Source organism: Agelaius tricolor, unplaced genomic scaffold, assembly GCF_023055355.1.
Source record: "Agelaius tricolor isolate 1412-34295 unplaced genomic scaffold, bAgeTri1.0.p SCAF_24, whole genome shotgun sequence".
In the NCBI taxonomy this organism is placed as follows: domain Eukaryota; kingdom Metazoa; phylum Chordata; class Aves; order Passeriformes; family Icteridae; genus Agelaius; species Agelaius tricolor.
Window position 1 is genome coordinate 2,241,510 of NW_027269284.1, and position 23,055 is coordinate 2,264,564.

Sequence of the window (23,055 nt, forward strand, 5' to 3'; positions counted from 1 at the left end):
GATTCAGTTAAAGGCTGATGTGTGTCACTGATGATGACTTTCCACCTGCATCAGCCTTCTGATGGAAAGTCAATGTTTTCAGGAACTCAAACTTTAACTGCAAGGTCACAGTCCAAGAGGTTGCCAATCCCATGGAAATCTTTAGCAGGGACCTCTATAGTATTTATAGGGAAATGCTCCAACAAAGGATAGGAATGATGTATTTGACTTTATTTTATTAGAAGTTTAATTAAATACATTATATTATATTATATTATATTATATTATATTATATTAATTATGATTATTATATTATATTTAAATTGAATTTGCTAAGCACTCAGCTGCATACCATTGTATAGAATTTTGTGACTGTTAGCTGGTAGACTTGATATACACACATATTTTGCCCTGATAGGCCAAGGAAATAAAACACTATTACTTTGGGTAAATAATTTTTAGATTGTATTTTACTTTTGTACAACACAGGCGCAGTAAATAAGATAAGAATTGTTTTTTTCTTTCTCTGAGGTTCGGAGAATGTGAAACTCAGAAATATTCTTGGGAAGAATTGTGCCTTGCTTTTCTCTGTGAAGAGAAATATGGTGATAGACCTCTCTGGAAATATTAAGAAAACAGAGCAAGGCAAATTTGGATGGATGAACTTAGACATTCCTTAGACCTTGTGTGGTGTGTAGATGTGGCACTTGGGGACATGGATTAATGTGAGCTTGGTAGTGCTGGTTAATCCAATGATCTTGGAGGTGTTTTCCAGCATTAATGATTCTATGATTCTTTAGCATCAAAAAAAAAATGAAATGTTTTTAAACATGTGAGCTTCAGATTAGTGACCAAATGATGCCACACTTTCTCTTAATTAAAAAGACAACATTTGGTCTACTATATTTTAAATACATCTGTTGGGTGAGGCATGGTTTGGTTTATTTATATGCTTAAAAGCATTGCATTACTGGTAGTAATTATAAGTAGATTTCTGACCTCCTAAAAGTATCTAGCTGTCTTCCTCCCAAAAATAAATCCTGAAATGTTAGTAGAAATGAAGATACTCTAAAGAAAATAATCCCAAAATTTTCAGAACCTCTTTCTTGCAAGCTAACTTCTTTTTTTTTTATTTTTATACATTTAAAAATTGATTTTGATTATTCAAATTCAGTTCAATCACTTTAATTTTGTTAAATTCTCCTGTGGAGTACGAGAAATACTTATTCTTTCAGTGGGATGTAAACAGTGAGTTCTTGGAAATGTAAGTCAATTTAGAGCTTTAGTGAGAATACAACAGAAATTTTGAAATGGAAAAACATGGCAGAAAAATTTCCACATACTTCTTTCCACTTTTTTATCATCTTTTAAAATGATTGATATTCTGCAAAGCACTGAGTTTTATTTTGAAGTTTTTTAGTGATAGCTGAGGTATTGCATAAAGCAAAAGTTCATTAATATCAAAAATTCATTAGAAAGAAAAAAATATTTAAAAATCCACTTTCACTTCTTCAAATATATTTGTTAAAAGCAGGGGAAAATTGTTGACTGAAGAAAGCCCTATAAAGTCATAGCAAAATAAAATTGTAGGGAATGGGAAATGGACACAATCAATAATGTGAATTTCAGTGGTTGAGTTTTGGATCAAAAGAGAAGAGGTAACCTGTGAGTCAGTGAAAATCAAATGTGAGTGCAAAAACCCCTTGGAAATCGATTGGAGGAGGAGACCACTTTTAGCAATCAAAGTCGAGAACCTGCCTTAGATCTACGTGCTGCTGGGAGGGAAAGAACATTTGAGGGTAACTCAGTATGGGAGCTGGTGAGAGGAGATTTTTGGTCACCAGTTTGAGCAACAGAATTGATTTAACAATGATCAGAAAAAGTGGAAGTCCCTGAAATTGTTCAAGGCCGGTCTGGACAGGGTTCTGAAAAACCTGGATTAGTGAAAGTTGTTCAGGGTTCTGAAAAACCTGGATTAGTGCAAGGGAAGATCTTTAAAGTCCCTTCCCACCCAAACAATTCTGATTCAATGACTCTGGCTGGGGGAAAAACATGATCAGTTTGAGTGCTTGCTTTTATTAGAATGAACATGAATTTCAAGCATGGTGTAAAAAGAAAAAATGTCAATAGGAATATGCCCAAGGCCATGGGTCTGTAACACTCTGTGTTTCTCTAGGTGTGTCACACAGAGTGATTTTTAACAAGAACATAAGAAACCTATTATTTTGTACAGTAAAACTGTATTTTTCTTTCTCTTGCTTCACTCCACACAAATGATAAATACCTGTAAGATCCTGTCAGTGTTTAGACTCAGGGCTCAGCTGGTGAAAGCCATGTTTCTGATAAACTGATTAGTAACTAAGCAGTTAATTGAATGTTTAGACCTGAAGAGAGTCTGAAACTTGTGTTTATCTCTACTCAAGAGATCTTTATACAGTTGCTAAAATCAGGCGTTAATAAACAGTTGAAACCTTTTTGATGTTTCTAAGCCTGTTTCCTATTTCATAAAGCAGCACAGGGATCTTGCCTAAGCTGATGTTGGTGTTTCTAAAGTGAAGCAATGAAGGTAAATCCCAGCTATCCCAGACCATAAAAAATTGAAATAAAAAAATCTGTTGCTGTGGCGAGAACTTGCAGAAGCTTACCAAGAGAAGAATGAAGTACTGTTGAATTATCTGCTTTATAAACACTGAACATAAACCTAACCCACTTAATTGGCTTTACATCATTAATTTCAAAGACCCAAATAGTTTTATCTGGCTACCCTTTGAGTTTCTTCCTAATATCAATAGAGAATTTTGCACTGAAATGTGCAGCAAAAGCATGGAACCTGTCTCTAGTGCAGTGTGATTTGAAGGTGCTAGGAAACATTTGGGCAATTGAGTTCAGTTTCCCTTCAGGGGAAGGATGCAAATTTTGGGCATATTCTACATATTTTACATGCTACAGAACAACTTTTAGGAGTCTTGGTTCAGTGTGATGTCCCTCCATCAACTATTTTTGGAAGATTGTCTCTGATCTAGATACCAAATCTAAGAGTCAGAAAATGATCAAACCTGTGGTTGGTAAACTTTCTTTTATACCAGACCAAAAAAAAAAAAATTAAAGTAAGTCATTAAATAAGATTCCTTCAATCACAGGAGTTGAATCTACCAAAAGCACTGCATGTGCATATGCAGCAACTGAGGAGAGTCCAGTCTGCAATCCATGTGCACTGTCTGGTGAATAAAATGAAGATAATATATTAGTATCATGATTTTAAAAGCAAAAACGACAATAATTATTGTTATATTTTGTTACATTATAATTATTGTTACATTATATTTTAATGTTATATAATTATCATGATTTAAAAAGCAAAAACAACAATAAAGTAAAATTTTTTTTGGTCAGAATTGGTTATCATTGGGCACCATATGCATGACATGAGTCTGATACCTCCTCATCTGTCACCTTTTGTGATTTGAAGTAGCTTTGCTTTTTGCTTCTCAGTCTTACCCAGCACTCCAGGTAGGGTCTCACAAGAGCAGAGTAGGGCAGGGAAAGACTTAAGTTTTGGTTTTGTTGAAGTCTCAAAAAATATACTATAAAAAAAAAGGTTATGAAAATTAGATCTAAGAGAATGAGATGGGTAAGAAGGAGAGAAACCTCTTAAGGTTGAGATTTCCATCCTCAGGCTCAGGAGCTGAGGCTTTAGGAAACAGGTCAGATGTCTTATGGTCTGTGATAAAATTGTTAGTTAACACAGTGAAGTGACAAAGAAAAACAAATCATGGTCAAAGTTTCTTTATTTGCTAATTTATTTGCACCAGAGGAAAATCAAAGCCTTTCTATAAAGCATCAGACATGATCAAAATGTGCCTATTACTTATGCATGAGTTCTTCTGAACTTTAAGGTTTGGGATTAGCTTGCTTGTAAGTGTCTAAATCCTCTGTCAGCTTCTACTTGGCCTCACTCATAACACTGCATGAAAAAAGCAGATTATCAGGTATTCCTTCTCCTTTTTTCTCATCTCACAGTATTTTTACACCTCAGAGCTGTACTTCTTGGGGGCTATGAGTCCATCAGAACTCCAGCAAAAGCCTGGCTGGTGCAGCTTTGCAGTTTCAAAGAAGGAAAGCTGTGGGCAAACTCTGTTCTCAGTTAATTATTCAGCAGGGTACCCTGGGCAGCACTGCTGACCCTGGTGGTACCGAGCCATGCCTCCTGCGTGACAGGCAAAATTGTATTTCTAATCCCTTCTGGTTACCAAAGGACACATGGCATGCCTTGCAGAAGGGAGATGATTAGCTCTGTTGTCCTGGCTGGCTTCCAGTTGGAAAAGCTTCATCCACTGAATAGAAATCCAGAGGGTAATTTCAAGTATAGCTCCTTCTCCCCTCAAATGTCACGCGGGGGGTTACTCTGAGCTTTGAACAGCTGCCATGTTCCTCGGTGGAGATGGCTGCTGAGGAATATATAGAATCATTCTAAGGCTCTGGGGAATAATAAAAAATCAGTATTAAGCTGCCTATGTACTTAGATGGATGAGAAGAAGGGCAGAGAGAGACAGAAAGATTTCTGATTATGGTAGGTAGGAATGAGAGTGGAAAATGCATCAAGTAGTGAATAAGGCCAGCTAATGAAATATTCTATAGTATAATGTAAATCTCAGTGATTGGGGACAGCTGATTCCTCAAAATGTTGGTTTTTCTTTTCTTTTTTTTCAGAAATTAGATTAATTTTTAAGTATTCAGAAGTCATTCATAAATGATCACACTGACTCACAGTTTGTTGATATTTTTAACTCCAATCTTGAGGGAGAAAATGTCCTATTTCTTTTAGAGTGATGACTTTGTGCTTAAGGGCGTCAATATCTGGATTGCACCAGGCACGTCTTCAAAAGGATGAATAAAACTTGGGAAAGACCCAAAATCCCAGAAAAAGAGCAAAAAAAAAAAGCTGAAGTTGTGTATAATGGACAGTTGCATATGAAAGGCACTGCTTGAGAACAGATTTTTGTCCAAGATGAGTGGATAGAATTGGCTGCGTTGATTCTGCAAACTCAGGGCCTCTATCAGTGTGTGGTGTTGGTTGCAGCCATCTCCAAACAGGACATTTCACATCTCTGGGCCTCAGGTGGCACTGAAGCCATCCTCCCAACCTCAGGTTTCTGTGGGTTGATGCAATGCATCATCCCAGAGCAGAAAAAATTGCTGTAAAATGGTTTGGACTAAATCAGGGACACAGAAGGTTGTGCTGCTAAAAGATCTGGGGGATGTGGGGAGGTGAGAAACACTGTGCTGAGTAAAAGATTGGTTGCTAAGGACAGTAAATTCCTTACTTGGATGAAAGACTCATGGAAAGTCTTGTGTTGGAAGGGACCCTAAAGGTCACCTAGTTCCAAACTTCTGCCATGGGCAGGGTTGCCACCCACTTGGCCAGGTCCTGTCCAACCTGGCCTTGAACACTTCCAGGGATGGGGCATCCAAAACTTCACTGCAACCATATGTTCACAATCTCACAGGAGCCTAAAAACAAGGTACTTGTACACAAGCAGCTAAGAAATGACTCTGTGCACTCATAAATTATTTTAATTTTACAGATGCAATTGAAAATTAAGGAAAATATGATCTGAGTGAAATAAATGGAGTCTCCTTCTCTGGAGATATTCAAAACCTGCCTGGATATGATCCTGTGCAAGCTGAACTAGATGAACCTGTTTCAGCAGAGAATTCAGTGCAGAGAATTTGTAGAGGTCCCTTTCAATCCCAACCATTCTGTGCTTCTGTGAGATTTATGTAACTATTTTTACTGTTTTGATTTTCAAAATTTTATGTCTTTCTTCTGGAAGTTATTTCCCCTGAGTAACCATCATTTATTTTGGCTTTGCACAAAACACAGGGGAAAGAAAAAAATAACATCAACTCTGTGTTTAGTCCTACCATCAGTATCCTACACAGGTAAAAGACCATAGTAGGAGTGTGCTTTATAACAGGCTTTGAACATTCAGATTTTATATTTAAGATCACCATTTGAGCTAGATAAGGAGTTTTAGAGTAGGATTTAAAACACAGGATACCCAGAAGTTTGATTACATTTTTCTGTTCAAAGAAACCCCAACAAAAACACAACCTTCAGTTAATGCCTGATATGGAAGACAAGGAAAACAAAGTAAATAGAAATGTTTGCTGTTTGCAAAGGACAGATTTCCCAATAAAGTCCAGAATTCCTGTTTGTTTCCCAGAATCCTGCTCTGCTAAGGAGTGCTGAACACAGTTCTCCCAAATACAATGGTTGCCCATGGTCTGTGGTCCATGGTTTTCTGCTTTTTTTTTGCATAAATCAAGCCATGATCATCCCCACATGGAAGCTGGAGTGTGCTGAGCATGTCCCTTACAAATCCCCTCTGAACTGCAGAATCCTTCTGAAATCACTGTGACAAAATAAAGAACGCTGAATGAACTTAGGAGTTTCCAAAATTCTCAACAAAGTGTCTTGGTGCAGACACCAGACCACTGGCAATGAAGTGAGTTTATTCAATCAATAAACATCCATTTGATAAAAAGGGTGCAACACTGGGAGTTATTTTGCTAGAAGGCTAAATAGGGTTTAAAATATTTAAAGATTTCTTGGAAGCAAGGGCATTGTTCCTAAAATGGTTTGTTTATTTTCCTCTTTTTTCTCATCAAAAAGCACCTACTGTATTAATTCCACAATTTCAGTGTCTGGAGATTGCTTGTGTGAATTCCCAATTTCCAGCCACAATCTCCTTGGAGACAACATTTTTATTTATGTATTTGTATTTCATTCAGAAAGCCTTGGATTCTGAGACAAATCTCAGAGGTACAAAATGGTGACATCTCTTGGGTGAGATGGCATGGGAGGGAGAACTGAGGCAAAAATAAAATATTTCATGTCTATCAGTTTATCCAAGTGTCAGTGCACTAAAGAGGGTTTTACTGCAGGTAATGCAAGGATAACCTTGTCCTGTACCATTATATCTTTCTGTGAATATAGAGATGTGTACATATGTGGAGATATAAACACCCACACACATAAAATGAGTATTTAAAGATCTAGGAGGATTGCAGAGTGGGCAATGCCATATTTCCAATTTCTAGGCAGCTCAAAGAATGTAAATCAGGTATGGGAGTTGTGGATCTTTTTTTTTTAATTTTATGTAAAAATCCAGGGCTGCCCAGAGCAATATGGTGTGAAAAACCAGTCCAGTACCTCCATGGGTGCCACTAATTTAAAGGATTTCTATTTTGTTGTTAGAGGATGTACCCAAAAATTACGTCACAAATCTGTCTCCCAAGTGCCTAATATGAAATAAGGGGAATGCCCTGAATTTCTAGAACAAAATAGAGATTGTGGAAATGCAGCTGGTAAATGTGGTTTATTCTGTCCACTGCAGACAGGGCAGCTGAAGGCTTGGTTGAAGAACAGGGTGACTTAATATAGGGATTAAATCAATAATTTGAAGAAAACCAGGAGAAATAGAATAAACTGATAAAAAAAGCATTGTTGTAAATATAATTTCAAGGATATTCCACTAGATATCTAGTCCAGGACTCATTAGTTGTCCTGTCTCCTCTGCCAGCTTCTCTTTTTAATTATATGTATGAAAATCACTTTTGTTTACAGTTTACTGAAAATAAGTAAAATTGGTAGAAATGCATCTTTATAGCAACTTTAATATATTTTCAAGCACGCAGATCACATTTGAGTGACAGATGATAAGCTGCATGCCTGATTTCTACCAACAATTATCTTGGGCAAATAAAGTAATTGCATATGCTGGTTCTGACAGAACAATTTATTTTTTCCCTTCTGTGCAATCATGATGCAATTGTGGGGCCAGTTGTGATTTAATGCAGGGACTGCTTGCTATTCTAGTCTTGTACACTTCCTAAAACTAGAGAGATGTATTTTAGCTGGTCCCTTGCCACTTCCATGATTAACTTGATTAAATGGAATAATTTCACAGCATTTCACTTAACAGAGGGAGTCTATTGGTGCTTATGCAATCATAATGTACAATGCTGGACATTTCCACTCCCTAAAAAACCCCTGTGCTGTAGTGAAATCTGCTGGATTAGTATTGTTAAAAGAAATGGATGTTATTTAAAATGATACAGAAGAGACATCTTTTTAAAATTGAGTGCACGTGGGAAGGGGAGTGATTGGTTAGATATTCTTCCAAATGCTGGCTTTTCAGAGTTTCTTTTGAAATGGAAACCTAATTCTAGCAAGAGTTTTTGTGGCTGGCAGTAAAACTCTCCAATTTGTGGTGTGTTTTGCTTCGCAGAATGTATCTCTCAGGAGCAACACTGCAATCAGTACATTGCCACAGTTATGCTTCTTAAATCCTACTTGCAAATATGAGAAAGGTCCTCCCTTTTTTAATTCCTGTCTTTGACATCTCTTCTGCAAAGGCAGCTTCCTAGAACTAGTTTTCAGCTAATCCAAAAAAATTTCCATGAAGATGAACTGTTTCTCCTGTGGTACAGAGCAATTGGAGGTGGAACATTTCACTCTGACCCAGGCTGAGCAGAGACGTAAAACTGAATTTCCTGCATGGAGTGCTCATCATTCTCCACCTCATACACACCTATTCCCTCCTAATTAAAATCCTTGCATTTTCCACTGGAAAATAACAGTCCCTTGTATGTGAAAACTTTGGGAATGCTTGGTGCTGTATTTGAGGATGTCTCAAAACCAAACAGAAACTTGAATGCTTTTTTGAGAAATAATTTTCATTTATTGCTAAATGAGCACCTCTTGTTGGAAGGTGTCACTCGGGTTGGTGTTTATAATGTGATCTTTTTTTGGGCACATTTTGCCACCACAACTTGTAGACATCTGAAAGGGAGCTGCCAGCTGATATCTGTTATCCAATTCCTTCTGCCACCAGTAATGGAAATAGGTAACTCCATACAGGAATTTACCCTGTCCTGAGATAGTTGTCTAAAATGGAGGGAATAAATTGGTCTCTGGATCCCTTTTCCTTGACTCAAAATGACCCCTAGGCAATTATCTGTAATATCTGAAATTAGGACTCTGTCATACCCTTATCCATTAGAATTTTGGTTTTTACAAAGGTCTGAATAAGCAAACAGGAGACTCAAGTTTCATATTTTCATATAAAATATATTTATATAAATTTATATAATACGAATTATATATATGTATGTGTGTATATATATATATATGTATGAAATATATGAAAATATAAGGGCTTGGGTAAAGTCACTCCAGTGTATATTCCACTGTTTGATTCCTCACTTTCTTGTTCGCTTTCTTTGTTAACAAATGGGCTGGGGAAAAAGGAAAAATATCTTAATAATATAGTTGGGATTTGATCTTCAAAGACACGTATTTTAGAGTGGAAAGGACCCAAAAGTTAGCTGATATTTATATAATTTTGTTGATTTAAAAGTTTAGAAGCCGGTTATGCTAATGACCCATGACCCTTCTGTTGCCCATGGAGAGAGAGATGGAAGTTTGTGAAAACAATGCATGTCATCTATAGCACATGTGTTTAAAGCTAAGTGAAATTAATCCAACCTTAAAAGATAAAAACCTATAAAATTGCATGATTTTTGTTTCTTACACTCAATTGTTTTCATTGCTACAGCTCATCTGAGCTACTGTGTCTTTAGTTATTATTTACTACTTCTTCAATGGATGGAAGTTGCCTTTAGGGATCCAGGAGGTTAAAAATAATTGTGAAATTGCAAGAACTTGAAGCTCTTTCATTTAGGACATAAGAGAGAACAAAATTAAAGCACCTTTTGCCTACTGAGCAGGAACTTGTCTTCATTAAGCGAACAGAAGCTCCGAAGATGAATTCAAGATAGAGTGTGTCCCTTGGGCCTGACAAAAGCAGAGGAAGAACAATTAGGATTAATGTGAATAATCTGAATATATCAGGAAGAGCAGGCAACCTGCTGCTGTCTGGGGTGCAAGTGTGCAAAGTTCCCCATCAATAAAATGCAGCCTCTGCTGTGGCACCAGGAGGAATTTGTGTCCTTTGTCACAGCAGAGACTCCCAAGTCAACGCAGCAGAAAATTTCCTCTGAGCACACTTTTGCTGTGGGTACTTGCTGGCTCACAGAGAGGAAAATGAACATATCCAGAGCACAGGCAACTCCCACTGGGCCAACAAGGAGGGAAATATTATTTCCCACTGGAACTGAAAATGAGCACAAGCTTCATCACTGTCTGGTTCAAATGCAAAAATAACTTTTTTCTCCTTGCATAGTGGGAATGTACCACATACCAGACTGGTAAACCCTTAGAAAACTATGCAAAAAGGAGAAGACCCTTTACAGAGGTGAAAATAATAAGGAAAAGTCAGAAGAAAATGCTAGTGAAGGGAGTAAAGCAGTCAGGGAGTAAAGGGAGTAAAACTTCAGGCAAATGAATTTGGCAGCAGGAAATAAAAATAATATAAAAATATTAAATAATATAAAAATAATACAAAAATAATATAACTACAGAAAAATGAACTTCTTGGACAGAGATGCAACTGCTAATAGCACCCTTACATAGCATGGGGGACATCCACAGGATTTAGTTCTTAGGTGATTGGTGAAGAACAGCTGAGGTGAATGCTGTCTGCTTAAATCACCTAGTGCTGGGAAAAACCCAGACATCTCTGCTATTACCTTCATCTTTTTCTTCCATTTTTTGAGGGGCTGAATTTATTTACAAGGGTATGGGATTTTTTTGTACCCATGGTGGTCAAGGGCTAAAAATTATCAAAGAGATTGATTTTTTTGGCAAGCTTTTGGAAATTCAGGAGTTCTTGAGGTCTCCCAGAGAAGATTTTATGTAAAGATGTTTGTATGGTGGCTGTTCTCCCTCTCTCTTACCTCTTCAACATTACCAGATGGCACCAGAAGCATTTCTCCTCACACAGCCTGACACTCACTTTGGGATAAGTGACTTTCATACCCCTTTAGGCATGATCTTGGCCACTGGAGGAACAGAATTTCCCGAATGAAAATCAAATGAGAGCTGGTTTGGCACGGCTGGTGAGCAGAAGAGTCCCTCTCAGGGAGAAATGGCATGGTCTGCATCTAAACCAGTGAAGTGGAATGTGCTTGGGAAGATTCCCTGGCACTGGAGCTCCATCATTTACTCCAGTAACGTTTCCTGGCATGGCTTTGGCCAATTCCAACAAGCTCTTTCCCTGAACAATTGCTGGACATGGTTTGGCAGCTGGAGCCCCAGAGCCACTCCAGCAGGCAGTTTGCACACACACACCCTGCTCCAGAGCCTGGAACAGTTTGGTAGGGAAGATAAGAGGTGTCCAGGACCAGTTGGCCTCCTTGCTTTAAGATATCTCTGGGTACATTTATTTTGCTGGTGTAGATGTAGCCCTAGGGAAAGTTGTTTCCACATGTAGAAATCAGAATAAAGAGACAGAAACAGAGTAAAAATCTTGGCTGGAATATGTTTCCTCAGAGGAAGAAATACTCAGGATAATCTATTTGAGATGACATTATTGCACTGTTTATTTTAAAACCTCGAAGTCTGATCAAGTGTTACATAAAAAAAAACCAAAAAAACCCATTGTGAAATCAGTTCAGGCAGTTTTGCCATTGTTTTTCTAAAATGGAAACTGATTTCTGGAAGATGGCATTACTTGGAAGATATCACACTGCACACTGATTTTACCTCCTCAGAGTTGAAGATATTCTGCACAGTTTATCACTCCAATAAGACAGAAGAAAATAAAAATCACACATGCTTACTGAAAGGGACTGAAATATAAATATGCCTGCATTTGGTGTAGAGAATTTAATGGGGTTCGCTGAGGAGAGTAAGGTGAATGGAACAGCCTGGAAAAGCAGATAGACAAAGCAGACAAAAAGAACAGACTGTACCCAGCAGTCCTGAGAAAACAGACAAACAGCTTTCCCAAAATAAATAGCCAGTGCTGTATATCATGATCTCATGGGAGTAATTACTGCAGCTGACTTGTATTCTATTAAAAACTTTTGCATCAAAATCGTATCTGTCACTTCTGAGCCTGCACCAGGCGCGTGAAGGACGCGCTCAGCCCCTGGAACAAACTCTGGGGGGTTTGGTGGAGGCTCCAAAAGAGGCAAGAAAGGCAAACTCCTGAGCTGTGGTGAGCTCAGGAACTTCTCTGGTGCCAGTCTGTTCCCTGAAAACCCACAGAGGAGCGGAGGGATCCTGTGAGCATCCATGCAGATGGGCTTGGAACTGGGGCCATGCCATTAACACACGGATAGCAGGGGGCTTTCCCAAGACTCTCCCATCAAGGAGCAAAGAAAGGAGCTCCAACAGTCACTGCAACTTGACATTTTCTGTTTATATCATATAAAGTTGACTTTACCCCCTGCTATTCTTCAATATTGACCACAGGGCTGCTTTTCTGAAGCGAATTAAAATAATAGGAAAATATAGATTACTGAGGGGAGAATATCTCAAGGGAAACAAAACTGTAAATAGGTATATCTTTAAAAATGTTTGCACCACTGAGATAAAACAGCATAGATTAAGGTTTGAAAGTATTCTGAGACATTTATTAGAGGATAATGATTTTTTGAAGGAAACAGGCATGAGGCATCACTCTATTTCTGGTCACTATGATATTAAAAAGGTATTATATCACTTACAAATGTGTGGTGAAAGCAACAAAAGTAATTTGCTGTAAGGACTTTATGGGAGTCATTTAAGAGGAATTAAAGGGAAAGAGAAGTTAAATATGAGAGTCAATTGCTTTCTGGAGCACACAGCTGCCATGAGATAGGTGCCAGTCATCATGCCAGAGAACCATCCAGGTAATTTTGGACATGGAGAAAGGGGCATGGAGTGAAATGTCAATGGAAATCAGTGGTCTGGGACCCAAAATCAAATTATGCATATTAGTCTGTATTTTGACCATATCAGTGTATGTATTTGTAGTTTGTATTAATATTTTTAGTAAATATCCCCAAGAAAACACTCAAGGAAGCACCTCATTTTCCAGAATGTCATTTTCTTATAATTTAATAATTACTTACTTTGGGTGAAGACCAGGAAATGCCAGGACAGGATTTGTAATGAACATTCTGCAGACACTCTCAGGAGTTCGACCCAGAGCTCACAGGAGGTTTAAGTGTTAGGACACCTGAATAAAAAGAGGATTAGATGGACTGGCTCCTGTCCACTGCCCATGTAAATTCACAATGAGTTTATTATTGGCAGGGTGACCTTTGAAAAGAGTTTCTTTAGGAAAAGAGCTGAGGCAGAGCAACAGCTGGGCCAGACCTACCTGTACAGCTGGCAATGCCAAAAGTGTACTCAGAATTATTGCTTAGCTGTCATTTATGTCTGGTGAGCTCTCCATGTTGCCTCATAACTAATGGAAGGGGAAAATGAGTGTTTTAATAACAATATAGCATAAAGAACCACTGTTCTTAGCCTTGATGAAGAGAAAGATAAAGTAGGACAAATCCTGTTATTATTTTATGTTCTCAATCACATTTTGATCTGTAGAGCTCTCAATATTACTCTTGGGATAACATGGTTAAAGACAACAAAATGCTCTCAATTACTATTTATAAATTATTTACCAAAGAATACAATTCAAAAAAAATTAGGGAATGCAAATAACCGAAAGGCTTTTATGTTTTCCTCATGAAGAGCTTTCAGTTGGGATTAGTCCTTTGAGACACTGTGTTCTGCTTCTTTTTCTTTTGAAAAGCAAATTTAAAGCATGATATTTTATTTATTTATTTTACTTTATCTTTTCAAAGCAGTTGGGTGTATTAAAAATATCATGATATCCTTGACAACTGGGTATGTTGCACAAAGAGACAAAGAAATCACTCATGTCAGGAAATCTGTGTACTTCTTGGTATATCATCAGTGTGCAAAATTGCTTTTGGAAGGGCAAGCTGTATTCTCCAAGTCAATGAATGAGTGAGCACAGCTGAGTGGGTCGGCCCCCAAAATTCTAGAATTTTTCATCAAAGGGCTATTGTTCCCCTTCCAGCTTCCAAAACAATGCCTCCAAATGAATGGCTCAACATCACATTCAGGAAGCACTGGGGTGGTTTGTGCGATGCAGGTTCTGCCCAGATTGTATTTCCAGCAGGTATTGGAAAAGCTCAGATAAAATTAAAAAAACATCATCAAATACAGGAGTGAAGGTCAGCTTTTTCATCCTCAATTTTTATATGAAAGAGGACTATCACATACCAATTTTTGGTTATTTTGACATCATAAGGGTTTGGGATTTTTTATTATTATTTTGGAGGTGGCCAAGGCAAAGAAAGGCAAAGGTCAAGGTGAGCAGAGGACAAGGCTGCTGGGAGCAGGGGTTCACCAGGTGCTGCAGAGCCATGTGTGTGTTGTCATTTTATTGCAAAAGTTCTGTACTTTCTTGGTGATTTCTCATGGGCAGGTCTCCACAGGACTGACTCTTTCTTCTTCACAGCACAGCTAACAAACTCCAGCTTTCTTCACCTAGCCAACTTACTCTTTTTTAGCACTCGTCTTCATTAAACACAGCTGTGGCCTGTTAAAAGCAAGCCTGTTCCTAATCTTTAGTGATTAGTACAGCTGCAACTCCTCAGAAGGGAGATTATCTTCTGCACTGGCTTTATTTTCTTGCATTCTATCCCTCTACGTGTGTTTTTTTGGGGTAATTCATGCTCAGCCTCCCCTTGGCTGGCCAAGGGGCAGGGAACTGCAGCCTGGCTGGTTTGGGCAGGGATGTGAGGGTGCTCCTGGTGCAGAAAGTCTCCTTCTTTTTGTCTCTGGTGAACTGGGAAAGAAAAAATCCCCAGGGCTTGAAGCCTTCTGGAGGGGGAGCCCCTTACAACACAGAAGCATAAAGAATTTATTAGAGGGAAGTTCAGATGCTGGCCTGTAATTCACTTTAAGAAAGACCCACTTCCATCTAGTTTCCTAAAATCACAATATTTTCTTAGTATTTTCAGCCAATATAATATATACCTTTTCTTTGAGTTGCCTTGATAGTCACTCTTTAAATATAAGGCTCTTTCATGAAAAATTCAAAACAAATTGATCTCATCTTTCTCACTTTCCAATCCCAGTTGCTATATTTTTCTGTTCAACAATATGATTTATGCATATTCATTGGCACAAGTCAGAGTCTCAGTTAAATGTCAAAGCTGCAGCACTTCAAAATGCTTTAACCATTTTGCATTGTGTTCTGCCATCTCAGAATAAAAAAAACCCCAAAAACTCTAAACAGGAGTTCTGGAACTGCATTAAAATGTATGTATAATTCATGTATAAAATTACTATATAAAGAATATAGCTTAATAGGTCAAGATGCTGTTAAAAATGCAGTTTGTAATAATCTTTGACATCCTGTACCTCCTTGACAGCAGAACAAAGCTGCACAGAATATATTGCCTCCTTTTATGCAGCAGTATGATAAACCACTGAGGTTTAACACTCTGGCTTCCTGCCCTGCATATGCCTCCTGATTATTTTTGCACCTCCAAAACTTTTAGTGGCCAAGTGATCTCTGGTAATTTTGCTTTTTGATAGCTTTTTGCCTTGGCAACCACCCAGAGTAAATCTAAATTGTTTCATCTTTGTACTCTATAAACTTAAATTTAGATGTCTAAATGAGCAATCTCCAGCTAAAGACCTACTTAGCCAGTAGTGAGTTAAGTCACGTGTTGTCCTTTGTCCACTGCTGATTTGATGATTAAATATTTTTCTTACTTGAAAAATACATCAGAATGGCATCTTTATGTCATAAATTTTCTGCTGAACCTGAGTAGCATTTTTCCTTTCAGCCCACAGGTTCTATCAGAGTACTGGATGCTCTGGAAGAAGTCTGTGTACTTAAAGAACAGCAGCATTATGGGGGTCTCAAAGGTAATACCATAGCTTCTAATTCTTTTCTGTAAATTAATTCATCAGCATTTTCTAAGCCACTGATAGGAGCAAACATCCTAAAATATTTTAGTTTGCACAGGTGTATCTATATGGTGACCTGTATGACAGAACCTTGCCCTGAGGATGTTCTTTGTTTTTTCCATTCCTGTCACCTCCTTTTTATTAGAAGTTCTTCAGACTGAAAGTATGGCAATCTACCATGAAAATTTAGTACTGATGATATACTCAACTCTCCCATATTTTATTATTAATATAGCTAAAATGTTTGGGTATAAACCATCTATTGCAGGGGTTCACTGTCTTCATCAGCATGGAGGTTTCATTGTTTGTCTGCCTTGTTGGTCTTGTTTGGTTCAGAGTTTACATTTGGGGGCTTTTTTTTCAGAATTCATTATCTCTTTTTACACACTCTAAACCACATATGCTAGAAGAGACTTATGCACCACTTTTAGATTATGATTTGAACTCTATGAGCTAGAATATTTCTGACCTGACCCAAAATACATTCTCCAATGCTTTCTGGATTAGACAGAACCAACATTGAGATTTTTTCCAGGACAAATTCTCCAGCTGCATCATTTCCTGCTATCTGCTTCTCTGATACAGTCTTAAAAATCATGTGATTTAAATACACACTGGAAATCCATTCCAGTGGTGTAATTTCATTTCACAAAATGATAGTCACTTATCTTCTAATTCCATTTACTACCATTCCAAATAAAGAAAATACAAGAGAAAGAACCCCACATTTCAAGAGAAACCACAAAACTGCAAAGAAGTAATCTAAATTACCATCCAAAAATTTAATAGAATAAGACAAGAAGGTAACTAGTGCAAAGAAACCTGACAATCTAATTTGCAATTATATCAAAGACCCCGGTGCCTAAAACTCGATGTACAACATATGCAAATCAATCAGGCTTCCTCTTAAAGTTCAGTGTTAAAATAGATTTTTTAGTCACTCAGGGCATTTTTTCCTCTTTTTCAGTAGAGGAATACTCAGATCAAGAGAGATGTGTAGGTACCTTATTCCCAAAATGCTGCTTCTTTGCCACAATGTGCAAGAGCTCATGAATTTGTTTTCTGTACTGTGTTAAAATAAAAATAAATACATCCACTGTTCTGCACATAAAGATCACTAAAACTGCCTAAGAACAAAATTTGGATTTCTAACAGATTTTTCTTCCAAGTTAATCTGCCTATGGAAGAGCCCAGGGTGGAGCAGCAGGCCATTGAGAAACCCTTGATTGGGAATGCAGGAAGGAAAAGTGTTGTTTTAACATTTGTATTTTAGTTTCTCGCCACCTTAATTAATAATTAAAAATGCCATAATTAACTAATTATTTTTATTGGCAATAAATTAAATTATTTCCCTCCCATTCAAGCCTGCTTTTTCCCACGATAGTAATTGGAAAAAAATCTCCCAATATTTATCTCAGCCCATAAGTTTTCTAATCCTATTTTTCCCCCTTGCCCCACTGAGGGGAAAGGGTAGAGGAGTCTGGCTGGAAGCCAAGGCTAACACAGCATGTGTCAGGTAAGATTGGTTCTCCCCATTATATCACTTTATATTTATCTGTGTTGAACTTCATTTGACATTTTATTGCTGAGATACTCTGGCCTCTAAAGCCCTCCTCAAATTCTTCACAGCCTGTCCTGTTGCTAAGTGCCTCATATAATGGTGGATCATCATAATTCACACCATATTATCACCACACAGATCATCCCTCTTCTGTAGGTCATTTCTTGGCAGAATAAACAGAACAAGTTCCAGGACAGGCTCCTGCACAGCTGCTGTGATAACCATCCTGCATTGCAAGACATGACCTTTTGCAGTTATCCTTGAATTCCTGCTTTTTCGCCAGAGATTAATGCATGTGAGGGTCTCCCCTCTCATCCCATGATACTCAGTGCTCTGGCAGCCTATGCAAAAGACTTTGGTAAAATTTTGTAGGAAATTAAAACAGACTGTACAGCTCCTGCCACTTTATCCCTTATGTTCCTCGACCTCTTTAAACAGCACCGTCAACAGAAGCCATGATTCCTCTTCTCAAATAAAAAATAATTCAAATATTCAAGGGTGTATTCTATAATTTTTTAGTGTAACTGTTAATTTTCCCAGTAGAGATCTTAGGTTTAGAGGACTGTTATTCCCTGAGCACTTCCGTAAATTTTCTAAGAACTGCTATTCCATTCCCTGTGTTTTTGTATTCAGATACCACGAGGTTTTAAGTGCAAGGTTAAATATAATGTACTGTCCCTGTGATATTTTATGAAAAATCCCTTCTCCAGGATTTCTTCTCCTGGCAAGATGAGAAGCCTCAGCTTCTCCATGTTTTGCTCCTCTGGAATGTGATTTGGAGAATTGTTTACCCAGCATGTGAATTGTTTTTACCTAATGACCAATCCTAGTCCAGCTGTGTCGGACTCTCTGGTCAGTCATGAGTTTTTATTATTCATTCTTGTTAAGCCTTCTGATGTCTCCTTTCTCTTTCTTCAGTATAATTTTAGTATATTAATATGATATAATATAATATAATATAATATAATATAATATAATATAATATAATATAATATAATATAATATAATATATCAGCCTTCTGAGAACTTGGAGTCAATTTCTCATCTCTCACCACATACTGGGACCCACAACACCACAGCAATTGGTGACCACACTATACCATATGTATAGTATATTTATTTAATCTGTGTGGTCCTGTAGAAGTCTGGAGGCAATATCATCTGCTCCTGGTAATTTGTTAGTGCTCATTATGTTTATTTGTATCACAATCTCTTTCACTGTTGCTTTGCTATGGAGTTAATGCTGTAGTGATCACAGCACTTCTATGTAGCCTGGAAATCCCATGGTATGTTCTGCTACAGAAACATTTTCCCTGCCTGTCTGCACAATGCAGGAGATGATTCTCAAAACATCACAATGGATTGGCACAACTAGCATTGTGTCCTTTCTTTAATTCAATGTATTAATGGCTGTGGGATATCTGACTTCCATTCCATCCTTTGCTGGTCAGGGTTAAACTTCAAATTTCCAATATTTCAGCCCCTCTGCTTTAGGTATTCGAGAGGAGAGCCTTTTGAGCCTCCTGCTGAAACTGCTAGGCTTTAGAGAACAACTAAATATTCATTGGGCAAAAGACTCTGTGATCCTAGTGATTAGGGTATTCATGTGGCAGGGGAGACTGAGTTCCTGACATCCTAGTGAATATTTACATAATTTTGTGTGAAGTATTCACTGGAGCAGAAACAGCAAGTTGCCTGATCACTTACCTATAGAATCATAATTTTCTCGCCTTTCAGCTCAATTAATTTTTAATTGAGCCTCACAAAGAGGGACAGCCTCAGGAGGAGGAACTTTCTTCACAGAATATCCCAGCACTCTGAAAATTCACCTAATGTTATTTTTCAAACTCTCTCAAAAACTGAAGAGATTTAAACCAATTCCTTAGCCTTTCTCAGGGTGCTGGGCCTTGGGAGGTCATCACCTCCTTTTTCCTCTGGTCATATTTTTTGAAAAAAATAAAAGTACTTTGTTGACAATTTCTTGGAGGAGGTTCAGCATTTTGAATAACAAATGGAAGGTGCTATTAATGTCCCTGAGAGGACTAGAGTTTATTCCTTATATTTTTTATATCATGGTCCCTGGCTGGATGTGGTGGTTTCCCATCTTGGTTTTTAGCATTCCTGGTACAAATTGTCAGTTTGTTTGTTTCTGCAAACCTCTGCTCAATTTATTCAGAAGGTGTACTTATAGGAATCTGGGGAAATGGTAGCATCCAAAGATTTTTAAATGACAGCACTGGTCTACATAGGATTTGGTAAGTAAATGTCTCTCTGTGCTTTGTGGTGTTTTATTTTGGTTCTTTTACTTGCTGTTATGAGGCTGCTTCTAAGAACTGTCGACAAATGCCATGGAAAGACTCACAGAAAAAAAGGAACATTATAAACAAACAAAAATGGCCTTGGAGTAGGAATATTGCCAAATTTGTTTCCCTCAGGGTACTTCAACATGGTATTATTAACCTGCAAAATTAAATTTCTCAACCAAATTCCCAGAGCAGGTGAAATGTCAGGATTTCAACTTCTCAGCCTTGTGTAAGCCAAGACAAAATTTAGAAAAACTATTGTCACCATAAGGGCTCACCTGTGCTCAAGATTACAGGTACTGTACTTGCCATATTCTATGTACACCAGTGCTGCCATTTAGAATTGAGAAGCTCTCCTTTCCCTAAATTCCTAAAAACACACCTGCATAAACTGAGCAGAGATTTGCAGAAACCCAGAGAATTTGTACCACGGCTATTCGTGGGGCAGGGAAGCTGTGAGTTCCTGAATTTCCTTGAGATTACCAAGAGTACAAAGTATTTATGACAAAAAATGACAAATGGTAGCTACTGTGTGTGCTTTGAGGTCTGAAATTCTGTAGTAAGTCCTTCTGTTACTTACAGTGCAAAAGTTGAATTCAAATATTTGAATTAGGCCCATTCCTTACCTGGTTTTTTGTTGTTTGTTTGGGGTGGGTTTTTTATGTTTTGTTGCTTTTGCTGTTTCTTTCTTTTAACAAGAGAGGTGTAACTCCCTTTCATGGGGCTTTTCTCACTGGTGGTTCATCAATGATACCAAATCCAGAGTCCTGTTGTGCTGTAAATGCAAACTAGGGATTTTGCTGTGGCTGGAGATACTGAAATGAACTGAGCTAATGAAGCAGAGGGAATTCAAAAGCTGTCTGACTACAGAGACAACATGTTCATGAGACTGTCAAATATTTATATTCATGTATTAATTGCCTCAGATGAGCTGCTCACCTGTTTGAGCTGTTACCCAGACACCTGTACCAGCTTCTTGCAGTGATTTCTAGGCAGTGCCCTTCTCATAGGTCTTGAAATGATGAACTCGTGCTTCTTAATGATTTTCCATTCAGCCTTGGGTTTAATCACAGGTAAATTGATGTAGTACACACTGCTATGACTGGAGCTTGTTTCTCACTGCACCCTCTCACTGTTAAAGTCAGGTGTCATCTGGCAAAAAAAGTAAAGTTGTGGCAGAAATCCAACAGTGCAGAGAGAGCAGGGAAACAGAAAATCTGTTTATCACTTCAGACTGCATGTATAGTGATTTTGCCTCTCAGGGTAAAAACTATTAGTACAAGTGGTTATTTCTGAAGAGGAGAGGAGCAGTGAGAAGAGCAGGTTTATTTTCCACAGGGTTTGGAGGGTCTTTACTCTCTTACTGTAACAAAAAAGAGAAACATGGTCTATCTTCTACTAGATTGCCTTCAGTAAGTGGCTAATTATCTTCAATACTGTTAAGCCCAAAACAAAATAGAAGCAGAGGAAACCACAACAAAATACAAGAGATGAGATTTGTTCAGTTATCTCTGAAATCAATTTTTCCCTGTGTAACACTGAGGATGACATCTGACACAAGACTCAAAAGACCTCAACCCAATAAATGGGATTTGGACTGGTCTTTGACCCATAATTTCAGATTTTCAGTCTTGAACATTACTGGTTTATCTCAGCCTATGTTCCAGCACATTTTGCACTCCCCAAGCCCATGCAGAGTTTCCAAAAGAGGATTTCTACTCCCTGAGTAGCCCAAGGATCCCCATGCCACAACTCTTGTAAGTGAATGGAAAAAAGTATGTTTATTGGTTCCTGTTTGCCCCAGAAAACATAGCAGTGGCTGCTTTTCCAGGGCAGACTCACTGGCACAGCAGGGATGTGGCAGCAGATCAGCAGCCAGCAGAGGTTTGGAAGATCTGAGCTCAGTTGTCTCTGCTTAACAGGACTTAACTCCCCACTCCTTGTGGTTCTGGCAAGTAGGTCAGCCAACAGATTCAAGGCTGCTTGGAGGGAGGGCAGGATGCCCCAGCAGTGCCAGATGAAAAACCTTGCAGTGCACAGAGAAAGGACTCAGAATTCACTGGACTGGAAAGAGAACATGAAAACAATGGCAGCTCCAACAGAAAAGATGGGAATGTCTCCTCTGGGAGGACAGGGAGGCTTCAGCTCCACTTCCAGAGGCTCTTTATGTGATTGTCCCCAGTTGTGTTTTGATGGAAAATGCATCTCCTGTTGGCAGGGATTGGGACCTCAGTCTGTTTCTGCCCATGGTCACCAGTAAGTGCTGTAAGCATTTGAGTGCCCTTTGAAGTGGGAATTAAAATGATCCCAAGGACTCTGGGTCAATTCTCCCTCATAAAAGTTGTATTAGGCTCACTAATGTCTCCAGGTATTGAAATAAAGACCACCAGTACAAGTTATCTCCTCTACAGCTTTCATCCCTCACAACAGATGCTCCCTTTAACCAGCTCTTGGCAGCAATATCATCCCTATTTATCATCTTCAGAATTTCTTTTTCCAAGTCACTCCAGCAGAATCTACAGAAGGTTCACAGAGAAGACACAGCTGGTGTCTCAGCTGCCTGACTCCTCAATGGCCCAAGCCAAAGGCAGAGCAGCCTGCCAACTCTCTGGAGCCAGAGCTGCCTTCCTGTTCACTATCAGATTTATGCAAATATCCTGGCACTGGTCTAAAAATACCTGGATTTAGTCAGGGGAGGCAGGGAAGTGTAGAAAGCTCATACCCTGCTCTCCCACCATCATCTGCCTGCACCATGTGTTGGGGCTGGAGCCACACAGTTAAGCCAGGGCTATGTTGGTACCTGGGCACAGGTTTATTTCCTGACCAAAAAAACCAAAAAAACAAAAAAAAACCAAAACAGCCTTCCAAGCCACTCAACAGAAACACAGGTTCTCTGTCAGAGAGGAAGAATTTCACTCTTTACTTGCTGCTCACAAGTGAGCTCCGAGCTTGTGACTGCAGCCAGCCAAGAGGGATCAATGCACTGGGAGAGGACAGGGAAGCTGCTGTGTCATTGTCACTGCTAGAAATGAAGGGATGGGACAATTTTCAAGCTAAGAACATATTATTGCTCAGATAAACATCAGTCTCAGAGGCTGTGAGATTTTAGAGGAGGAAGCAGTCAGCCATAGCTCTAAGTAGTCACAAGTTTCTTCATTACAAGACAATATAGAATTTTCTAATCCAATGGACAGTTGCCACAGGGTTTATTTTATTTTTCTACCCTATCACCTTTACTTACTTCTGCTACACTGAAATATTTCATCCAATGGCTTCTGTCATAAATTTTAAACTCTGAACTTACT